The sequence below is a fragment of the Capricornis sumatraensis genome, chromosome 10 (genome assembly GCF_032405125.1).
Source record: "Capricornis sumatraensis isolate serow.1 chromosome 10, serow.2, whole genome shotgun sequence".
Lineage (NCBI taxonomy): Eukaryota > Metazoa > Chordata > Mammalia > Artiodactyla > Bovidae > Capricornis > Capricornis sumatraensis.
In genome coordinates, this window is record NC_091078.1 from 93,024,076 (window position 1) to 93,047,757 (window position 23,682).

At 40.3% G+C, this 23,682-nt stretch overlaps 1 protein-coding gene and 1 pseudogene across 3 annotated transcripts in view; both read right to left on the reverse strand.

Moving 5' to 3' along the window:
* CACNA1D (calcium voltage-gated channel subunit alpha1 D) overlaps positions 1-23,682 on the reverse strand; it is a 348,007-nt gene that overhangs the window by 255,618 nt on the left and 68,707 nt on the right. The gene's annotated exons all lie outside the window — the stretch shown is intronic.
* LOC138087693 (ATP synthase membrane subunit K, mitochondrial pseudogene) lies at positions 18,484-18,813 on the reverse strand (annotated as a pseudogene).

The following is a 23,682-nucleotide window of genomic DNA, read 5'->3' on the forward strand; positions in this document are numbered from 1 at the left end:
TATTAATAAACTAAAAATAATCCATGAATGACAAGAAGAATGAATTACCTACATTAAAATTAAGAACTCTGTTCATCAAGACACCACAAAGAACAAAAGGGCGTGCCACAAACCCGGAAAAATTTGTACAGCATGTAATCAACAAAGGATTAGTCACCAGCACAAATAAAGAACATCAGTGAATGAATAAGACAAAAGCGATCCAGCCAAAAAATGAGCAGAAGACTAGACAGACACTTCAAAACAGAGGAAAACTAAAGGGCTTTATAAAAAGATGCTCAACCTCGTAAGACAAAGAAATACATATTAAAAACCTCAATGAGACCTTTTTAGAATCATCAGATCAGAAAAACTAAAAAGTACAACATCAAGTGTCACATAAATTTATATGACCCTCTGGAAAACAAGTGGCCATCATCCAGTAAAGCTGAAGATGCATACACACTTTCCAGTTATACTCCAAGGCAATCCTTTGCACATGTGTACCAAGAGAGATTCAGAAGCCCATGCCTGTAGCACCCTTTGAACTAGAAAAGCATGGAAACATCACAAATGTCCACCACCAGTAAATGTATACAAAGATCATGGTATATTCTGATATACTGCAGTGAAAATAGATGAACTGCAGACAAACATTAGATATACAATTGAGAGAAAACTACAAGTCAGGGAAGAGAATGTATTCAATCTAATTCCATTTATATAAACCTCAAAAACGTGCACAACTAAAAATAGGTTGCTGAGGGATTGAAACACATGTGGTATAACTATCAAGAAAAGTAAAGATGGATAAGCATAGAATTCAGGATCGTGGTCCCCTCTGTGTGGAGAGAAAGAGAAGAGAAGGGGTACACGGAGGAGTGAAGGCAACGGTCATGTATTTAATAGGGACTGTGGGTCTGCTGATTTTCACAGTATCTTGAGTGGAATGTTAAAGTATTTTATAAATATTCTTTAGTATCAACTCAAATAAAAAAAGAAGAACAAGATTGCCTCCATTTCTAAACACAGGCAAATTCTATTACAGGCCCAGCTGTCATGCTATTTTCTTGGTTTTCTCTTCTGGACTCCCACTGGCATTCCATTCAGCCCTGGATAAACGACGCAGTGGTAAAGCAAAGTGGTAAGATCCTGCCGAGGTTCTGACTGTGGCTTCGGCACTCACACATTATCGTAGGCAGACTGCTTACCCTCTCTGTGCCTCAGCCTCCAAACTGTAAATAAGGAACGATAAGGGTGTCTCTGTCACAGGGTTATGCTAGGGATGGACAATCCCTTCCCAGAAACGTCTGGGCTCAGGAGGGCTTTAGAATTCAGAATTTTTCAGACTGCAGGAAACAAATACCTAACATCCCAGAAGGATCTGGAGGAGCACTCTATAACCAAATACTTTGCATGTTTCTTCAGCGGAACACTGAAAATTGACACTAAAACGAACAAAAACTGTACTATAATCTCATACAGGCTCAAGAGAATTTGAGGGGATAAAGAAAATGCTGTAAGACTGAACTGTGTTAACAGTAATACAACTCTATAAATGTAATGAAAATCACTGAATTGAACGCTTAAAGCAGGTCAATTTCATGGTATGTAAACTATACCTCAATAAAGTTGTTTAAAAGAACCCGTCAGCTTTAAAAAAAAAAAAAGTCTCACATCAATTCAGGTGATGTTTTATCACCAAATTGGTTCATTTAAAAAAATACAGTTCAGTTTTAGAGATTTTTAAGCTCAGAGCTGCGTTTCAGAGAACATGGACCTGTATCTGTCGAGCTCTCTGAACACAGGGGATGTGCTCAGCATGCAAGTGTGTATTACTGTCAATACTGTTATTTCATTCAGCCTAGTATTTCTCAAGACAGGGTCTATGAGAATTTGGGGTGGGGCAATTCTTCACTGCAATTCAACCCCATACACTGCAGTCCAATAGTGCTCTCAGCACCTGTGACAATTAAAATTGCTCTGCACATTTCTAAGTACTAAAGGAGAACAATGCCAGTTGAGAACCATTAAGCCTATTAAACTCTAAATTCCTTAATGGCAGAGACCAAGTCTTGCTCATCATGGTAAAATGAGACACTTTGTAGAAGACCATGTACGAAAATTGCTAGCACAAAGCAACACTCAAATGTGACTTTTCTCTTTTTTATTTTTTATGACTGTTTACATTTTCCATTTTCACCACATTTGAAAGAACATTAAGTCAACGACATAATTAAGATATGTGTTGTGAAAGTAATTTCTTAAAACTGCTAGAGTGAACAAAGAAAGCAATGAACATTTTCATATTACGCCATCAAGTCTTTAAGAAATGCTTTACTACTTGCAGAACCAGATTTCAGACAAGGTATACCAGTACTTCATCAAGACCCATGGTTTCTTAAGCATTTATTGCTGACTTCCACTGATAGAAGTTCAAAAAAAATGGCACTAACTTATGTGGTAAACATTACATCAAACAAAGTTCAATCTAACTGCATACTGTCAAAAACTGAAAATAAAAAAGAAGTACTATGACACCGCTATATTTAAAATGGGTAACCAACAAGGGCCTACTGTATAGCACAAGGAACTCTGCTCAGTGTTACGTGGTAGCCTCAATGGGAAGGGAGCTGATGCATGTCTAAGTAAGGCTGAGTCCCTTCACTGTTCACCTGAAACTATCACAACATTGTTAATCGGCTACACACCAATGCAAAATAAAGTTAAAAAAAAAAAAGAACTGGGACTTAAAAAAAAAATCTATTTCTAAGATACCACCAAAAAAAGAACGAAGTACTGTGTTTCCTCTGTTTTTCTTTGTAGCTACAAAGCTCTTAGTCAACCACCACCACAGCACAGTCCAGGGCCAGGCTTGCTCCCTATGGCTCTCCCCAGCCCTCCAGGGCTGAAATGTACCGCCACCCCCTCCCAGGGTCCTCGCCCATGGTTATGATGCTTGCTGCCCAAAATCCAGAAAACAAAACCCACAGTGACAGAGAGAAAGACATTGGCTGGCCCAATTCCCTGTTTTATAGGTAGAGAAACTAGGAACTGGAGAAACAAAGATACTTGCCCAGATTCACACAAGGATATGATAGTCCAGAGGAGAACACAGAGGTCATAAGTACCAGGTCTTTTGATGACCAGCAAAGCTATCAGCAAGGCCTCTTTGTAAGACCACAGACCAAAATGGAAAAAGGAGTCCTTCACTGCCCTAGAGCTCTGGCACTGGAGCAGCCCAGTATAGTCATGACTTGGACCATGTAACACTCTCCACACCTTAGTTCCTTCATCCATAAAGTGAGGATGAAAGCATTTGCTTTAGAGTAATATGGGGGTACACTGACACAAAATATATAAAAGGCCCTCACTCTCTATACAGCCTAAGAAACACAAAAAAGGACTGAAATGCTACTTTTGCTTACAGATTTCTGTGAACATTCCCCTATGAACATTCCATAAGATTTCTGGAACCTCTGTTGCTTTCCTATCTATGTTTCTCCATAACAAGTGAAAATTACCCCCAATGATCAAGAATGGTTATTGGTGAGACAGCCATCCATAACCAAAGTCAGGTGTCAGCAAACTGTGGTCCATGGGTTGAATCTGGCCAACCACCTATGGAATGGTAATTTTAAAAAAAAACAAACAAGAGTAATACTTCATGACATGTGAAAAGAATAAGAAATTCAAATGTCAGTGTCAATAAAGTTGTACTGGAACACAGCCAGCTTCATTAGTTTCTGTATTGTTTATGACTGCTCTTACGCAACCATAGCCAAATTAAGAAGTTGCATCAGAGATTGCACAGTCACAGGACTGAAAGATTTAACATTTGGCTCCTTACAGAAAAGCAGCATGCTAATCCCTTCTTTTAATTAAAGAGAAGTAAGCTTTTAAATAGAAGTATTATGTGAGAACACCATGATACATGTTATGAACACATCCCAGGGTCTAAGAAAATTAGACTTGGTAAACCCTACCATAAGCCAGGGTTTCTTTTATAAATGATGATGTTAAGACTAATATGGATGCTTCAGTTCCAGGCACGATGGATTAAGAACACCTGCGTTACTTCTTTACTACTACTAAGTCGCTTCAGTCGTGTCCAACTCTATGCGACCCCATAGACGGCAGCCCACCAGGCTCCCCCATCCCTGGGATTCTCCAGGCAAGAACACTGGAGTGGGTTGCCAATTCCTTCTCCAATGCATGAAAGTGAAAAGTGAAAGGGAAGTCGCTCAGCCGTGTCCGACTCTTAGCGATGCCATGGACTGCAGCCCACCAGGCTCCTCCGTCCATGGGATTTTCCAGGCAAGAGTACTGGTGGGGTGCCATTGCCTTCTCCGGCCTTACCTCTTTAACTGTATGCAAATATAAATGCTGGATAGAAAACATGGAGCACCTGAGGACTCTGACAAGTCAATGGTAGCTGGTAGACCGAGGAAGAAAACCAGAACACAGAGGACCACCAAACCAGTGGTGAATTTTCCATTGCTGTTTTTGTTCTCAAGCTGAATTCAAAGGTCCAGCACCCAGAAGTGCTCACAAGGAACAGAAAGAATGAACTTGGAAGAGAAGCCCTCACTTTTCAGCCCAAGGAGTGAAAAAAAAAAAAGTAACTCTTAATCTCCTAATGTTCAAGGAAATCCCCTGTATTGGTTTTGCTTTTTTCTGATCTCTCTTACCTCAACCCCTGGCAATCCCACAGAGCCACAGAACAACAGTAGAAGTGAGCAGGCACCTAAAACTCAGAGAAAGTGGAATGATTTTCTCTAAGCAGAGGAACTGTAGTTCTAGAAACAAACGGAGAAAACCCCACTGTGTCGTCTTCTCACTGGCCTTCCGCTGCTTAGACCTGCACAATCACAGAGAGCAAGCAGCAGAGCAGGAGAAACAGCCCTGCATTTCTGGCTAGAGGCCAGCAAGAGAGGACCTCAGGGAATCAGAAATTGTCAGAAAGATTCCAGAGAGAAGGGAGCTTCAGGGAATTTATCACAAGGTGGTATATTAGTATTTGGCTCACCTCTGAGCTGTTCACCGTGCATCTGATTCTAAACAGCATGCCAACAGCTTTGAGATCTGCTCTTTGGAATGGATGACTGCCCAGGTCCCAGACTGCGCAGTGCCATGGAACACACAAACATGGGACAGATTCAGATGACACTGAAAAAGTTTTGAAAACTGAACTGATGTTAGAAACACAGCCCATGGAATGCAAGTCAAAACTTGCAACCAGATCAATCATCTGCTTACAGAAGAAAAGATAAACAGTCTCCATAAGATATAAACAAGACCCAGAAAACCATAACATAATATCCAAATGTCTAGAATCCAATCTGAAATTACTCAGCATATGAAATCCAGGTAACTCAACTTGCAAGGAAAAAAACAATTAAAAGATATCAACCCGTTGTCTGGCAGAAACCCATACAATTCTGGAAAGTAATTGCCCTTCAGTTAAAAAATAAATAAACTTAAAATTTTTTAAAAAGACATCAATCCCAAGATAACATAGATAATGGAATTATCTGATGAATAGTTTAAAGCAGCTATTATAACCATGCCCCAGGAAGTAAGGCTGAACACTGCTAAAACTAATGGAATGACAGAAAAGTTTAGCCCTCTTCCAAAAAAGACATAAAGAAAAACCAAATGGAAATTTTAGAAGTGAAAAATACAGTAGTATATTTTTAATGTCACTGGATGAACAAAGAATTACAAAGATAGATTCCAGGAATATGCAGGATATTACTAAAAGGTCTAACACTCATGTCATCAGAATCCCAGAAAGTGAAGAGTGGGGAAAATATCTGAAGAAATACTGGCTGAAATTTTCCTGTATTTGTCAAAAGGCCTAAAGTGACAGTTTAAAGAAATTCAGTTCAGTTCAGTCACTCAGTCATGTCCAACTCTTTGCAAACTCATAGACTGCAACACACCAGGCCTCCCTGTCCATCACCAACTTCCAGAGTTTATCCAAACTCATGTCCATTGAATCGGTGATGCCATCCAACCATCTCATCCTCTGTCATCCCCTTCTTCTGCCTTCAATCTTTCCCAGCATCAGGGTCTTTTCAAATGAGTCAGCTCTTCGCATCAAGTGGCCAAACTATTGGAGTTTCAGCAAACCCTAAACAGGATAATCTCAAAGAAATCCATATCCAGATCTATCATAATCAAAATGCTAAGAACTACAAAGAAAAAAAACTTCAAAATAGCCAGAGGAAAACAGTATATAACATATAGGGAACAATGATTTAAATGACTTCTCAGAAGAAACCATGGAGGTCAGAAAGTAGAGAAACAGTATTTACAAAGTGCTGAAAGAACTGTCAGCCCAGAATTCTATAAACATCCTTTGAAAAATGAAGGTGAATGACATTTTCAGAGGTTGGTCCCATCACTTCAAGGCAAACAGATGGGGAAACAATGAAAACAGTGACAGACTTTATTTTCTTGGGCTCCAAAATCACTGCAGAATGGTGACTGCAGCCATAAAATTAAAAGACACCTGCTCCTTGGAAAACAGCTATGACCAACCTAGACAGCATATTAAAAAGCAGAGATATTACTTGGCCAACAAAGGACCATCTAATCAAAGCTCTGGTTTTTCCAGTAGTCACGTATGCATGTGAAAGTTGGACCATAAAGAAAACTGAGCACCGAAGAACTGATGCTTTTGAACTGTGGTGTTGGAGGAGACTCTTGAGAGTCCCTTGGACTGCAAGGAGATCAAACCAGTCAATCCTAAAGGAAATCAGTCCTGAATATTCATTAGAAGAACTGATGCTGAAGCTAAAACTCCAACATTTTGGCCCCTTGATACAAAGAACTGACTCAGGAAAAGACCCTGATGGTGGGAAAGACTGAAGGCAGAAGGGAATGACAGAGGATGAGATGGTTGGATGGCATCACCGCCTCAATGGACATAAGTTTTAGCAAGCTCCAGGAGTTGGTGATAGACAGGGAAGCCTGGTGTGCTGCAGTCCATGGGGTTGCAAAGAGTCGGACACAAGTTAAGTGACTGAACTGATAACTGATTCACTCGGTTGTACAGAAGAAACTAATACAATACTGTTAATCAACTTTACTCCAATAAATTTTTTTGAGAGAGAAAAAAAAATTTTTAATGCTGCCAACAAATTAGATAAGCTACATGAAATGGAAAAATTCTTAGGAAGAAACTACTAATACTGACTCAAGATAAAATAGTAACTCTGAACAGGTCTATGGTTAAGTAAGGAGACTGAATTAGCCCAAGCCCACATGGTAGTGAATTCTACCAAATGTTTAAAGAAGAATTAATGCCAATCGTTCATAAACACTTCCACAAAAATCAGAAGCCTTACCTTGATATTAAACCAGATAAAGATATCACAAGAAAAACACTATATATAAAATCCAAAAAAACTTCTAATGATAAAACACTCAACAAAACTAGGAATAGAAGGAAACTTTTTTGGTCTAAAAAATTTATGAAAAACCATAGCTAACATCATAATTAATGGTGAAAGATTGAGGGTTTTCCCCCTAAGATCAAGAACAGATACATTTAAATGAAATATTAACAAATATTCAAATAATCCAAAAGGAGGCAGAAAATGGGCAATAAAAGAATGAAAAAGAGACAAAAAAATATAAATAATAAAATGGTGCACCTAAATATAAACATATTGATAATAATGAGTGTGGATGATCTAAACACATTTATGAAAATAGAGACCATCTTCAATGAAATAAATCAAAGATGACCTACGTAAATAGAGAAATACACTATGTTTATGAATTGGAAAATTCAATATTATAGCTGACCCTTGAACAACATAGGTTTGAACTGTACAGGTCCACTTATACATGGATTTCTCTCAGTAAATACAGATGCACTTCTACATGATCCACGGATAGCTGACACAGCAGATGTGTAGCTACAGATATAGACAGCCAACTACAGTTATACACAGATTTTTGACTGCACAGAGAGTCAGCACCTCTAACCCCTACATTGCTCAAGGGTCAACTGCAGTTAACGTGTAAATTCTACCTAAATCTGTAGAGTGAATGCAATCAAAGTAAGCTTTTTTTTAATTCCAGCAAGCTGAATCTAAAACTTAACTGAAAAGGCAAAGAAACTAGAACAGACAGAAATAATTCCTAAAAATAAGAATAAAGTTGGAAAATTCAAAACACTTGATTTAAGACTTAAAGCTATACTAATCAAAACAGTGTGGTACTGGTGAATGAATAGATCCATGGAACAGAACAGACTCCAGAAAAAGTCTCAAGTATGGCCAGTTGATTTTTGACAAATGTACAGATAATTCTATTGAGAAAGGATAGGCTTTTCAACAACTCATGTTGGAAGAACTGGACACCCGTGTGCAAGAAACAAACAAAAAGAACCCTCAACCTAAGCCTCATACTTTATACAAAAAGAAACTCAAAACAGATCACAGATTTTAATGCAAACTATAAAAATTTTAGAAATAACACTAAAGAAGAAGTATATAAACTGGGAGAAAATAGAACCCCTCAAAGAAAAAAACTGAGAAGTTGGATGTCATCAAAAAGAAAACTTTTGCCCTATAAAAGACATTTCAGAGAAAGAAAAGACCAGTTACAAAGTAGTAGAAAATATCTGGAAATTACAAATCTGACAAAAGACATGGGTGCAAAATACATAAGGAATAATAATTCAGGAAATAATAATAATCCAGGCTCGGGAAAAATGATTTCGCTTCAAAGTCATTATGGTTTTTCACGATTATTGTATTTCAGTATATGTTCTTTCAATTTTTATATAACCCTACCTACTTGACATGAAGTGACGGGACCAGATGCCATGATTCTTAGTTTTCTGAATGTTGAGCTTTAAGCCAACTTTTTCACTCTCCTGTTTCACTTTCATCAAGAGGCTTTTTAGTTCCTCTTCACTTTCTGCCATAAGGGTGCTGTCATCTGCATATCTGAGGTTATTGATATTTCTCCCAGCAATCTTGATTCCAGCTTGTGTTTCTTCCAGTCCAGCGTTTCTCATGATGTACTCTGCATAGAAGTTAAATAAGCAGGGTGACAATATACAGCCTTGACGTACTCCTTTTCCTATTTGGAACCAGTCTGTTGTTCCATGTCCAGTTCTAACTGTTGCTTCCTGATCTGCATATAGGTTTCTCAAGGCAGGTCAGGTGGTCTGGTATTCCCATCTCTCTCAGAATTTTCCACAGATTTTTGTGATCCACACAGTCTAAGGCCTTGGCATAGTCAATAAAGCAGAAATAGATGCTTTTCTGGAACTCTCTTGCTTTTTCGATGATCCAGTGGATGTTGGCAATTTGATCTCTGGTTCCTCTGCCTTTTCTAAAACCAGCTTGAACATCTGGAAGTTCACGGTTCACATATTGCTGAAGCCTGGCTTGGAGAATTTTGAGCATTACTTTACTAGTATGTGAGAACTGAACTGAACTTACTTGCCAACAATATTAACAGAATGCAAACCTTACTGATTTCAACAGTAAGAAATCAAACAAACAATCCAATTTTTAAAATGAGAAAAAGATAAAGACAGATACTTCACCAAAAAGGAGGTACAGATGGCAGATAATCAAATGAAATGATGCTTAGCATCATTATCCATTCAGTTCAGTCACAGAGTCGTGTCTGACTCTGTCTGACCCCATGAATTGCAGGACGCCAGGCCTCCCTGTCCATCACCGATTCCCAGAGTTTACCCAAACTCATGTCCACCGAGTCAGTGATGTCATCCAGCCATCTCATCCTCTGTGGTCCCCTTCTCCTCCTGCCCCCAATCCCTCCCAGCATCAGGGTCTTTTCAAATGAGTCAACTCTTTGCATGAGGTGGCCAAAGTATTGGAGTTTCAGCTTCAGCATCAGTCCTTCCAATGAACACCCAGGACTGATCTCCTTTAGGATGGACTGGTTGGATCTCCTTGCAGTCCAAGGGACTCTCAAGAGTCTTCTCCAACACCACAAAAGCATCAATTCTTCGGCACTCAGCTTTCTTCACAGTCCAACTCTCACATCCATACATGACCACTGGAAAAACCAGAGCCTTGATTAGACGGACCTTTGTTGGCAAAGTAATGTCTCTGCTTTTGAATACACTGTCTAGGTTGGTCATAACTTTCCTTCCAAGGAGTAAGCGTCTTCTAATTTCATGGCTGCAATCACCATCTGCAGTGATTTTGGAGCCCCCCAAAATAAACTCTGACACTGTTTCCACTGTTTCCCCATCTATTTCCCATGAAGTGATGGAACCAGATGCCATGATCTTAGTTTTTTCTGAATGTTGAGCTTTAAGGCAACTTTTACATTCTCTTCTTTCACTTTCATCAAGAGTCTTTTTAGTTCCTCTTCACCTTCTGCCATAAGGGTGGTGTCATCTGCATATCTGAGGTTATTGATATTTCTCCCAGTAATCTTGATTCCAGCTTGTGCTTCTTCCAGCCCAGTGTTTCTCATGATGTAATCTGCATAGAAGTTAAATAAGCAGGGTGACAATATACAGCCTTGACATACTCCTTTTCCTATTTGGAACCAGTCTGTTGTTCCATGTCCAGGTCTAACTGTTGCTCCCTGACCTGCATATAGGTTTCTCAAGAGGCAGGTCAGGTGGTCTGGTATTCCCATCTCTTTCAGAATTTTCCACAGATTATTGTGATCCACACAGTCAAAGGTTTGGCATAGTGATTATCTATTAGGGAAGTAAAAATTAAACCAAAATGAGATACCACTAAACACTTATTAGAGGGACTAAAATAAAAGGTACTGACACTATTAAGTGTTGAGGATGCAAAGTAATTGGAACTTTCATACATTTCTGATGGGAATGCAAACTAGTATGGCCATGCCACTCTGCAAGAACAGTTTGGCAGTTTCTTACAACATTAAACAAACATTTACTATATGATCCAGCAATTCTACTCCTAGGTAGTTACACTAGAGACATCAACTTATAAGTCACACAGAAACTGGTATGTTTCTAGCAGCTATACTGAAAAATCACCAAAAACTAGAAATAAAATTTCCTTCAACAGGTAAACTGTGATATATCCATAAACGTAATACAACTCAACAATAAAAAGGAAATATTGCTACACTGTTGAACATGGATAAACTTCAATGGCATTATCCTGAGTGAGTGTATTTACATGATATTCTAAAAAAGACAAAAGTGTAGAGTGATGCAGAACAGATCAGAGGCTGCTCAGGGCTGGGGTGAAGGGAGAGCGTAATTGTAATTACTTTTTGTAAAAAGGCCAGATGATCAAGTTTTGGGGTGATGGAACTGTTCTGTGATCTGATTGTGTGGTGGGTGTACATGAGAAGTCTTGTATGTGTTAAAGCTCACATACTGTACATCAAAAACAAAACCAATTATGGTATGTTAATTTTTAAAATTAAAAAAAAAAAGACTCACTGGGGCAGGGTCTATCCACATAAAACAAAAAAAACTAAGGGCAGAGAAAAGAGCCCTTGGAGAGATGCAGGCAGGTACTCTATGTGTACTAGACGAAACAAGGTCTAGTCTTTCTTCTTGATAGGTCATCTGCAACTGATGAGAGAGACGAAGTGAGAAATGGAGCATCACTGAGAATGACTTAAAGAGGGGGGAAAAAGGAAAAAAAAGAGATGAGTCAATACAACAGTAAAGGCAAGAGCTATGAGCTTTAGGTATAAAAAGTCATAAATCCCCCTTTTATCCTTGCTTTTTGTTGATTCATTTCTCTATTCCCTGGGAAGAACTTCACAGGAAAATAGAAAAAAGCAGCCAGAAGGAAACAGGGCAGAGGGCAGGAGAATCTCCCTCCAAACTGAACTCCACAGTACAGCCGTCCTACGTCGTGTTCCAGCACCATGCCTGAGATCCCTATTCAAAGGTTCAATATTTTCCATGGTTTTATAAAACACAGGGTCATAAAAAACATAGCTGGAAATTCCAGCACTGATTCATCTCGCAAGTGCGTGATACTAAATGCTTGATACGTCTTGTTTTTTCAGTTTCTAATTCAATAATCTGGGTATAGCACCCTCAAGGGACACTTAGATACACCGCCCAGATCCCAGAAACAGTGCGAGAGAGGCTCAGGAAAAATGATTTTGCTTCAAAGTCATGGTTTTTCACCATTATTGTATTTCAGTACAGATTCTTTCCATTTTTATACAACCCTACCTACTTGCCAACAATATTAACAGAATACAAATTTAAAAGGAGGGGGTTGTTATTTGTGATTCAGTGGATACAAGCATGTTGAGGAGAGGTTGCTATCACCCTACCCCCAAGAGAATCCTTTCCCATTCATAATCAGAAACAGACATCGAACTCAACAGATGAAGGAATCAGCTTCAGCAATTATTAATCAACGAAGTATTCACTGATTTTCCACTGAGTGCAACACCATGTGCTGGTTCCTTGGTGGTGACAACAGGATAAAATGTCAGCCACCAAGATGTATTAACCTCATGCAGTGAAAGCCACACACACACACACTGAGTTGTGAGAGAAGGAACAACCAACCAGCTAATCCCTACCCTTAGGAAGACTAGACTGTGAGTGAGGAGGGATGATGAAGGCATTTGGAAAAGACCTAGGAAGTGGGGATCAGCTCAAAGGGCACATTCAATCCCATGGCCATCTTTTGGGCTGAAACAAAGGCGCACAAAGAAAGGAGTCTCTTGAGTTCATCAGGGCGAGTTCACAGAGAAGTGAAGTCTGGGGGTGGGGAACCCACACACAATATTGTGCCTGGAGAGGAGGGACAACCCATCTGTTAGGATGATGTGAGGCTGGAGGCAGCAGGGACTGCAGTGAATGTAGTTTTTATAAACAGCAGTTCACTGGCTCACAACTCCTTCCACTTTTGTAAAGAATTTTTATTATTTAGCTTACATACTTTATTTTTGCCTGCGGTATGATAATGAAAATGCCAATTTTAAAACACATGCACACACACAACTTAAGACGCTTTCAAAAAGTATTTACACGGCTGTGTTTTGTAGCATAATTTTGCAGATTAGCGTAAGTTTCTAAGTAACGGAAACTAGTATGGAGTATGGAAAGCTCCTCTCACAAAGGCTTATCACAGTCCCCAGAAGAACCTTTGAACTTAATCCTAACAGTCCTGATTTGTACCTTCTCTTCCAACCAGGTACTGACTGCCAGGGAATCAAATTTGCTGACTGTATTGAGCTAAACTTTACAACCTGGAATCCTAGCCTATGTGTGACATGTGTACCTGTGACTTGTAAAATAGCTGGGAGAAGACTCCACTTAGACTTCGCTGGTGGACCAGGGGTAAAGAATCTGCCTGCCAATGCCGTGGTCACAGGTTCAATCCCTGGTGTGAGAAGATTCCACATGCCGCGGAGCAACAAAGCCTATGTGCTGCAATTACTGAAGCCCGCACACCCTAGAGCCTGCGCCCTGCAACAAAAGACACCACCGCAATGAGAATCCCGTGCACCGCAACTAGGGAGCAGCCCCACATCACCACAACTAGAGAAAGCCCACACAGCACCAAAGACCTAGCGCAGCCAAAAATAGTATTTTTTTTAAAGAAAGATCCTATTTAGAGTTACACTGTTTCAATTCCTTTGAGAATAAAATGGTTCTCACTACAAATTTTTAACAACTATCTTTTTCTCATCAGAAAATATTCTTTATAGAAATTGTGAAATCATATACACATGTACCTCTTACTATGCTCTAAAGAGACACAGGGGTAATTGGCTGGTTCTATATATGGTGAATAGTCTAAGATGTTCACACAGACATATGAACAGGGAAGCTGCATCTACCTAGAAGAATTGTAAAGTCTGCCATATTTCCTCCTCTCCAGCTGTATGTGTGCCTTCTCATTATCAGGGGTCACATTTCAGAGTTGTACTCTTGATCATAATTCTGGAACCTGAACTACTTTCTCCTGAACCAAAGATAACTCTCAGCTGACGACTGTTCTGGACTCCTTCCCCCCTACCCCCGCCCCCCCCAGCCACTGTCCGCTAGCTCTTATTCACAAACAAGATGGTACTGTTTAGCCTGTACCATCATCCTGGGGTAATGTCTTTCTCTTATCAGTAGGCCCCGATTACTTTTCAGGCCACTGAATGTGGCCCTAAAGGGAAAAAACCTATTCCCCACTCCTAATTCTTTCAAGCTGTGTGATCTTAGCATGGCACTTAACCTCTCTGAGCCTCCCCTAAAGTACAGACAACAATGGCACATGCCTTATACGATTAAGTGGGACAAAACACACAGGCACCGCTCGGAATACAGTGCAACATAAGAATGCTCGTCAAAACGTTTGCACCTTGTTTTATGTCCCTGGGTATGTTTTAGTGTCTCCTGGTTTATAGTCCATAGGAACTTGAATAGAATTTGTATCCTGCTGTTGTGTGGGGAAAAAGAGAGTGCTCATCAAACACTAGCTCCCGAGCCATGGCAGGGGACATGGTTACAACAGCAGTGGTAGTAATATTTCCTTTATCCCCACCAGTATGTCTCTTTGATGAGTGGTAGTGATTTGTTCTTGGAGAAGGCAATGGCACCCTACTCCAGTACTCTTGCCTGGAAAATCCCATGGACAGAGGAGCCTGGTGGGCTGCAGTCCATCGGGTTGCTAGGAGTCAGACACGACTGAGCAACTTCACTTTCATGCATTGGAGAAGGAAATAGCAACCCACTCCAGTGTTCTTGCCTGGAGAATCCCAGGGACGGGGGAGCCTCGTGGGCTGCCATCTATGGGGTCGCAAAGAGTCAGACATAACTAAAGCAACTTAGCAGCAGCAGCAGCAGCAGTGATTTGTTCTTAAGGGTAACAGGAAGAGAGCAGAGGTGCTCCTAGAGGCTCTGCAGCCAAGTGGTGATGTGGAAGGGCAGTATAAACACACTTTTTTATAACTTGATAACTAAGAAACAGGGACTGTGTGAAACACAAGCCTAGCCTAATTAAATAAGTTCCAGAAATTAGGAATTTATTTAAAACTTCACTGAAATGCTCCACTAATTTGCAGCAAGTTCATTCTGAATGACTGTGTCAACTAGAATACATTCACATAAATAAAACAGCAAGAAAAGTTATGACCAACCTAGATAGCATATTCAAAAGCAGAGACATTACTTTGCCAACTAAGGTCCGCCTAGTCAAGGCTATGGTTTTTCCTGTGATCATGCATGGATGTGAGAGTTGGACTGTGAAGAAGGCCGAGCACTGAATAATTGATGCGTTTGAACTGTGGTGGAGAAGACTCTTGAGAGTCCCTTGGACTGCAAGGAGATCCAACCAGTCCATTCTGAAGGAGATCAGCCCTGGGATTTCTTAGGAAAGGTTGATGCTAAAGCTGAAACTCCAGTACTTTGGCCACCTCATGTGAAGAGTTTTGACTCTTTGGAAAAGACCCTGATGCTGGGAGGGACTAGGGGTAGGAGAAGGGGACGACAGAGGATGAGACGGCTGGATGGCATCACTGACTCAATGGATGTAAGTTTGAGTGAACTCCAGGAGTTGGTGATGGACAGGGAGGCCTGGCGTGCTGTGATTCATGGGGTCGCAAAGAATCGGACACGACTGAGCGACTGACCTGAACTGACTTTATTTTTTAAATTATTGATTGATTTAGTTTTGCCGGGTCTTAGCCGCAGCATGCGGGATCTTTAGTTGTGACATGCAGGATCTATTTCCCAGTGCAGAGATTGAACCTGGGCCCCCTGCATTGGGAGCATGGAGTCTTAGCCACTGGACCACCAAGGAAGTCCCCCAAACAGCATTACTTTAAACTGCTTTCTAAGCTAAGACAGTATTTCCCTGTAGTGGTTCTTAGTGTCCCTGCTTTAATGCATGTGCAGGCAGCTTGATTTGTGTCTGCAAGTAATTTTTTAGTGCGCCTGAGAGCTTTTAACATAACTTTGAAGCAACTGTACTCATATCAGGTCAGCCCTGCACCGTTCTGTCCTGTGTTTATTAAGCACCCAGCAGGTAAAGATACAGCAGGGACACACAGAAAAATAAAACGTAGTTACTGGCCTGAAGAAGTTTATAGTTTAGAAAGAAGGGAATTCACAGGAATACTAAATCTTTTATAAAGTGTATCATGGAAATCAGGAGTTTAAGCCGGCAGCACAGGAAGAGCCTGAACTTACCTCCTTCTATGGACACAACAAATTGACAGCTACATATGGAATACCTTTTCTCTGAAAAGGACCCAAGGACTACATAAACAGTGGCTTCATAACCAAAAATAGAGATGCACCAAGACTAGTAAGAGGCAGAGACTGAGTCTCACCCGGGAACTCCGAGAGGTATGGTGCCCCACGGGAGGGAAGGGATAGACAAAATACAAAACTCCCCCTTGAGGAGGGAAAGGACTATGTCACACATTTGGTCTCACACCAGGAAAAAAAAAAAACAGCCCCCCAAATGGCTGGATTCTAAAATCAACAGCCAGGAGTAAGTCCAGGGAACCACAGAACTGTAGGGAACTGAGAATCTGCTCTTAAAGCAGTGCAGACCACTGACCCTGAGACCCAGCAGAGAACCAACAGTGTGGAAAGCGCCAAGACCGGAAGTGACGGAGAACCACCCACTAACCCCACAGCAGCTTCCGGAAAGGCAGGAACCTTCAGGAACGTTCTCTGGCGTTCATCTCGTTCTAACTTGCTGGTGACAGAGCTGGCGGACACCGTTTGTCCAGCACCAGCCCACACCCACACGGTGCGGCAGCAGAGGCCTGCCACAGCTGCAAGGGCAGGCATGAGGGGAGCCCTGAGCGCTGCGCTGTGAGGCCAGAGGGGACTGCACTTCCAGCCCCACAGATCATCCCCCACGCAACACTACACCTCCAAGACTGGGAGGGGCAGCCCTTTCATCTAACACATACATACAAATAAAAAGAGTCAGGCAAAATGAGGTGCCTTAGGAAGTTGTTCCAAACCGAAGGAAAAGACAAATCCCCAGAAAAAGACCCTGACAAAATGGAGATAAGCAACCTAATTTATAAAGGATTCACAGTAATAGTCATAAAGGTGCTCACTGATCTCGGGAGAAGAATGGATGGACACAGTGATAACTTCAGAGACATACAAAATACAAGAAAGTAACAAACAGAGGTTATGACTGAACTGAAAAATACAATTGAGGGGCTCAACAGTGGACTGGATGAAGTAAAAGCACAAATCAACAAGCTAAAAGAGAAAGCAATGGAAATCACTCACACAGGGCAGCAAGATGAAAAAAGAATTTTTAAAAGGAGGAAACCTTAAGGGACCTCTGGGACATCATCAAAGCAGAATAACATTCACATTGTAGGGTTCCAGAAGAAGAGAGAAAGGGTCAGAAAAAAATATTTGAAGAAATTATGGCAGATACTTTCCTAATCTGAGAAAGCAAACAAATATACAGCTCCAGGAAGCTCATAAAGTTACAAATAAAATGAATCCAAAAAGAATCACACCAAGACACGTTATAATTAAAATAGTAAAAGTTAAGAATAAAGAGAATTTTAAAAGCAGCAAGAGGAAAACAACTTATATACAAGGGAAACCCCACAAAACTATTCAGTAGAAACTGTCTAGGTCAGAAGGGCATGGCATGATATATTCAAAAGGCTGAAAGGAAAAGACTAACAACCAAGCATCCTCTACCTAGCAATGCTATCTTTCAAAATTTAAAAAGAGATCAAGAGTTTCCCAGACAAGTATCACCAGCCCTACAAAAACATGTTAAATGAACTTTTTAAACAGCAAAGGCCGTAACTAAAAATACATGAAAGAAAAAAGTTCACTGGTAAAGGCAAATATGTAGGAAAGGTAGTAGATCAACTACTTAAAAAGCTCGTATGAAAGTTAAACAAAAGCAGCAACAATCAGTAACTACAGTATCTACTTGAGAGGAAAAAATACAAAGTCATAAATTATGAAATATGGAAAAAGAATAGAGTTTCTATCAGATTGGTACAAAAGTAATTGTGGTTCAGACCATGACTTTTAAATCATTAAAACAGACTCAAAAACATCTTTATCATTCAAAATAGGAACCATTACAATCAAACATTTTTGCCAATGAAAATCCGTGCTTTGGGATTTGACAAACTCTTGGAAAGCATTTTCTGCCTCCTGCTGGTTGTGGAAGCATTCTCCCTGAAAGAAAGTTGTCAAGATGCTTGAAGAAGTGGTAGTCGGTTGGTGAGAGGTCAGGTGAATATGATGGATGAGGCAATACTTTGTAGCTCAATTCATTCAACTTTTGAAGCATTGGTTGTGCAATGTATGGTTTGGCGTTGTCGTGGAGAAGAATTGGGCCCATTCTGTTGATCAGTATCAGCTGAAGCACTGCAGATTTCGTTGCACCTCATCGATCTGCTGATGGTTTCACCAGGATTCAGAAAGCTGTAGTGGATCAGACAGGCAGCAGAACACCAAACAGTGACCATGACCTTTTTGGGGTGCAAGTTTGGCTTTTGTTTTTTTTTTTTCCAGGTTCATAATTTATTATACAAATTGAGTATCACATGATGAGTTGACATTAGCTTCTTCAGGCATGGGAACTTAACAAATAATGTACAGTTCAGAATCTGTTTATGTTGCTTTCACAGCTGGAGATTTTTTAGACCTTAACTTGAAGTATAAGACTATCAAAGCAATACTTCCATATGTGGCCAGCACACAATTCATTCTCCCTGTAAGAGTGTAAGAGTTGAAATATTTTTTGATACCAGTGAAATGGAACTGGGCATCAGCTTCTGGACCTGCCATGATTTCAATCTTTCAAGGGGTTCAAACTCCACGGCCTGTGTCCTTCACTGTACGCTGCTGCCCCTCAATCCCACTGCCAAGTTTGGTTTTTGGAAGTGCTTTGGAGCTTCTTCTTGGTCCAACGACTGAGCTAGCTGTCACCAGCTGTCGTACAAAATCCATCTTTCATTGCAGGTCTCAAACCAATCAATAAACAATTCGTCCTTGTTGCGTAGAATAAGAGACTGACACTTCAAAACAACAATTTTTTGATTTGCAGTCAGCTTATGAGCACCCACTTATCGAGCTTTTTCACCTTTCCAATTTGCTTCAAATGTTGAATGACCACAGAATGGTTGATGCTGACTTCTATGGCAACTTCTCATGCAGTTATAAGAGGATCAGCTTTGATGATGCTCTCCATTGATCGTTGTCAACTTCTGATGGCTAGCCACTACGCTCCTCATGTTCAAGGCTCTCATCTCCTTCACGAAATTTCTTTGTGAACCACCACTGCACTGCACGTTCATTAGCAGTTCCTGGGCGAAATGCACTGCTGATGTTGCAAGTTGTCTCCGCTGCTTTACAACCCATTCTGAACTTGAATAAGAAAATCACTCGAATTTTCTTTTTGTCTAACATCATTTCTATAGTCTAAAATAATTATGAACAGCAAATAAGTTATGCAGAAAAACAAACTAAGATATGTGCATTAAAATGATGTATAACATAACCACATTTAAGAATGTATTCCAATGTCAAATGGTAAAGTTGAATAATGCAAAACCACAATTACTTTCACACCAACCTAACAGACTACATTCGAACACAGGTGACCATCAACTTAGGATAAACTACCATATATATGTGTGTGTGTGTATATGTACATATCATTATATGTATGTTGTTACATATGAACCTCATAGTAACCAAAAACTAAAAACTTGTAATGCGTGTATGTTAAGTTGCTTCAGTCATGTCCATCTCTTTGCAAGCCTATGGACCAAAGCCTACCAGGCTCCTCTGTCCATGGGATTATCCAGAAAAGGATACTGGAGTGGGTTGCCATGCCCTCCTCCAGGGGATCTTCCTGTCCCAGGAATTTTTCCCATGTCTCTTATGTTTCTTGCATTGGCAGGTGAGTCCTTTATCACTAGCACCACCTGGGAAGTGCCAAAACTTATAATAGATACACACACAAGAGAAAGGACTCCAAATACAAAACTAAAAAAAGTCATCAAACCACAAGGAAAAAGAACAAGAAAAAAGGACGAAAAACTGCAGAAACAACCATAAAAAAAATTAACAAAATGTCAATAAGTCATATCTGTCAATAACTACTATAAATATAAATGAATAGACTAAGTTCTTTAATCAAAACACACAGGAAGCTGAATGGATAAAAAACAAGACTCACCTATATATTGCCTACAAGAGATCCACTTCAGATCTAAACACAACACAGAGACTGAAAGTGAAGAAATGGAAAAAGATATTCCATGCAAATGGAAATGAAAAGAAAGCTGGGGTAGCAATATCTGTGTCAGACAAAACAAGCTTTAAAACAAAGATAAGGTAGTGCATTGCACAGTGATCAACTCCAACAACAGGACATAACATTTGTAAATACACAGACACCCACAGAGAAGCATCTACATACACAAAACAGGTATTAACAGACGTAAAGAAAAAAAATAACAGCAATACAACAATAGTAGGAAACTTTAATACCCTACTTCAATCAATGGCTAGAATGACCATCCAGACATAAAATCAATTCAAAAAGTTTAGCCTTAAATAACACATTAGACTAGACTGACCCTGGTAAATAGACCCAGAACATTTGAACCAAAAACAGCAGAATGTGCATTTTTTTCAAGAGCAGGTGTAACAATCTCCAGTACAGATCCCATGTTAGACCACAAAGCAGGTCTCAATAAATTTAAGACTGATATCATATCAAGCATCTTTTACAACAACAACAATATGAAAGTAGATATTAATAGCAAGATGACACACAAACATATGGAGATTAATTAGGCTATTAAACAACCAATAGGCAAACAAAGAAATCAAATAGGAAATCAAAATACTCCTTGAAACAAATGAAAATAAATATACAACGTTCAAAAAAATCTACAAGACACAGAAAAAGCAGTTTTAAGAAGAAAATTTGTAGCAATATAAACTATTTTTACAAGTAAATAAACTAGAAAAAGCAAAACACACAAGGCCCAAAGTTAGGAGAAATCAGAGTGAGACTGAAATAAAGACTAAAGCAATGGAGAATATCAGTAAAATTAAGATCTGGTTCTTTGAAAAGACAGAATTGATAAACCTTCAGTCTTATCAAGAAAAGAAAAGCAAGACCCCAAATAAATAATACCAGGAATGACAGAAGAGAAATTACAACCAATATCACACACCAAGGAAAAAAGGATAAGAGGATACTATGAAAAATAATATATCAACAAATTGGACAATCTAAAAGAAGTTGATAAATTCCTAGAAAAACACAAGCTGCTAGAACTAAATCATGAATAAATCAATTACTAATCATGAAAACAATCAGTAGTCAAAAAACTCCCACAAACAAAATCCAGGACTAAATGGCTTCACAAGTGAATTATACCAAACATTTAAAAAGAAGTTAATACATCTTTCTAAAACTATTCCAAATAATTGAAGAGGAAGGTATGATTCCAAACTCATTTTTATAAAATAGCATAACCACGATATCAAAAAGAAAATTATAAGCCAACATCACTGATGAATTTAGATGCAAAAATCCTCAACAAAACACTAGCAAACTAAATCCAATGATATAGTGAAAGGATCATACATCAGAATTAACCAGGATTTATTTCAGGGATGCAAGGATAGCTCAACATCTGCAAATCAATGTGATACACCACATTAATGAAGGCTAAAAAATCATATTTTCATCACAATAGATGCACAAACAGTTTTTGACAAAATTCAACATCTCTATATAATTTTAAAATCTCTCACCAAACTGAGTAGAGAGGCAACATGCCTCAACATAATGAAAGTTACATATGACAAAACCCACAGCTAACATCTTTACTCAATGGTGAAAAGCTAAAAGCTTTTCCTCTAAGATCAGAAATAAGGATAACCACTTTCATCACCCCTTCTATCAAGAGGGTATTAGAAGTCCTAGCCAAAGCATCTAGGCAAGAAAAAGAAATACAAGGCATTTAAATAGGAAAGGAAGAAGTAAAACTGTCATTGTTTGCAAATGATATGATACTATATATTTTAAAAACCCTAAAGATGCCACCAAAAAGGGCCCCAGCCCTACCCATCAATGAACAGACATAAGCCCCAGCACAACCATAGCTGCACCCTGCTCTGGCAAGACCCTTGCCACAGACCAGCAGTCCACAACCAGCCCCCGGGCCTACTGGGCCCAACAACCACCCACTGGCAGACCAATACCAGGCCTGAGACACCCTGTGCCCTTTGGCCAACCACCACAGAATCCAACCCCACTCATCAGTGGGCTGGCACAAGCTTCAGGACCCTCTAGGCATCACAGTCAGCTGTGTGAGAAAACAGCTCCTCCTACTGGCAGTTTGACATTAGCTCTTTGATTGATGAGCCTGCAGTCAGAGACTCCAGGACCCAGCTTCACCTACCAGCGGGCAGGAACTAGCCCCAGAAACCCCAGGGCCCCAGTCATATACACCAGCAGGTAGACACTAGCCCCAGGATCTCTACAGCCCTGCAGCCTGCCTTGTCAGGACCCAGCCAACATACCAGCAGGCCAGCACCAGTCTGGGGACCAAGCAGGCTCCAGCTCTGCCCACTAGCAGGTCAACTCCATTCTGGAACATCTTGACCCCTTTAGTCTATGGCCCTTGGAGCCAACTCCACTCACAGCAAGCAGACACCAGCTTTGGGATCCCCAGAACCCTGCAGTCAGAGGCTGGGAATCAAGCTCCACCCACCAGTAGAAACAGCACTGGCACCTCCTGGGCCCCAGCCACAAGCCAACACCAGCTCTGGGATACCTTGAACTCCTCAACCAGCCACCTCAGGATCCAGTCCCACCCTCCAGCCCCAAAGTGGGTGAGCACCAGCTTTGGGACACTCTGGAACCCATAGGCAGCCATGCCAGGAGCTGCTACACTCCCAACCCCAAACCCCAAACAAAACAGCATGCCAACACTAGATCTAGGAAGACTCGGCTCTGCAATCATCCATCTCAGAACCCAGCTCTGCCCCAGCAGTGAGCCAGCATTAGCCCTTGGACCTGCCAGGGTTCCACAACCAGCTGCATCATGACTTGGCCCTACCAACCAGTGTCCAGCAGCCTCCACACAAGGCAGGGCCTGGCAAACAACCAGATTGGGGCCAATCACGACTACCAGGTGGCCCACAGTAGTCAGCCCACCACAAAGAAGGACCCATGCAACCCACAGAGGGGACACTCTTGGAGCATATGGCTCTGGTGACCAGAGGGAAGTGCACTGCTGCGATTTATAGGCATATCCTACAGAAGCTCACTTCACAAAGGTCAGGAAACTAACCAACCTAATAGAAACATAGAAATAAAAACAGCAAATTAAGAAAAATGAGTCAACAGAGGAACATGTTCCAAATGAAGGAACAAGACAAAACCTTAGAAGAATTAAATGAAGTAGAGATGGGCAATCTACTTGAGAAAGAATTCAAGCTAATGATCACAAAGATGATCAAAGAACTTGGGAGAAAAGTTGATAAACAGAATCAGAAGTTAGAACTTTTAAACAAAGAGTTAGAAAACACTGAGTTGGCTAAAAGCTTTGTTCAGTTTTTTCAGTGAGATGGTTCTAATAGCTCTTAGTTGTCTTTAACTTCATTCAAAACAATTTTATTAGATTGTATTGTGACAGCTGTCATATCAGCATGCATTTAAAAACATTTATCAAAATTGCTGTATTTTGTGT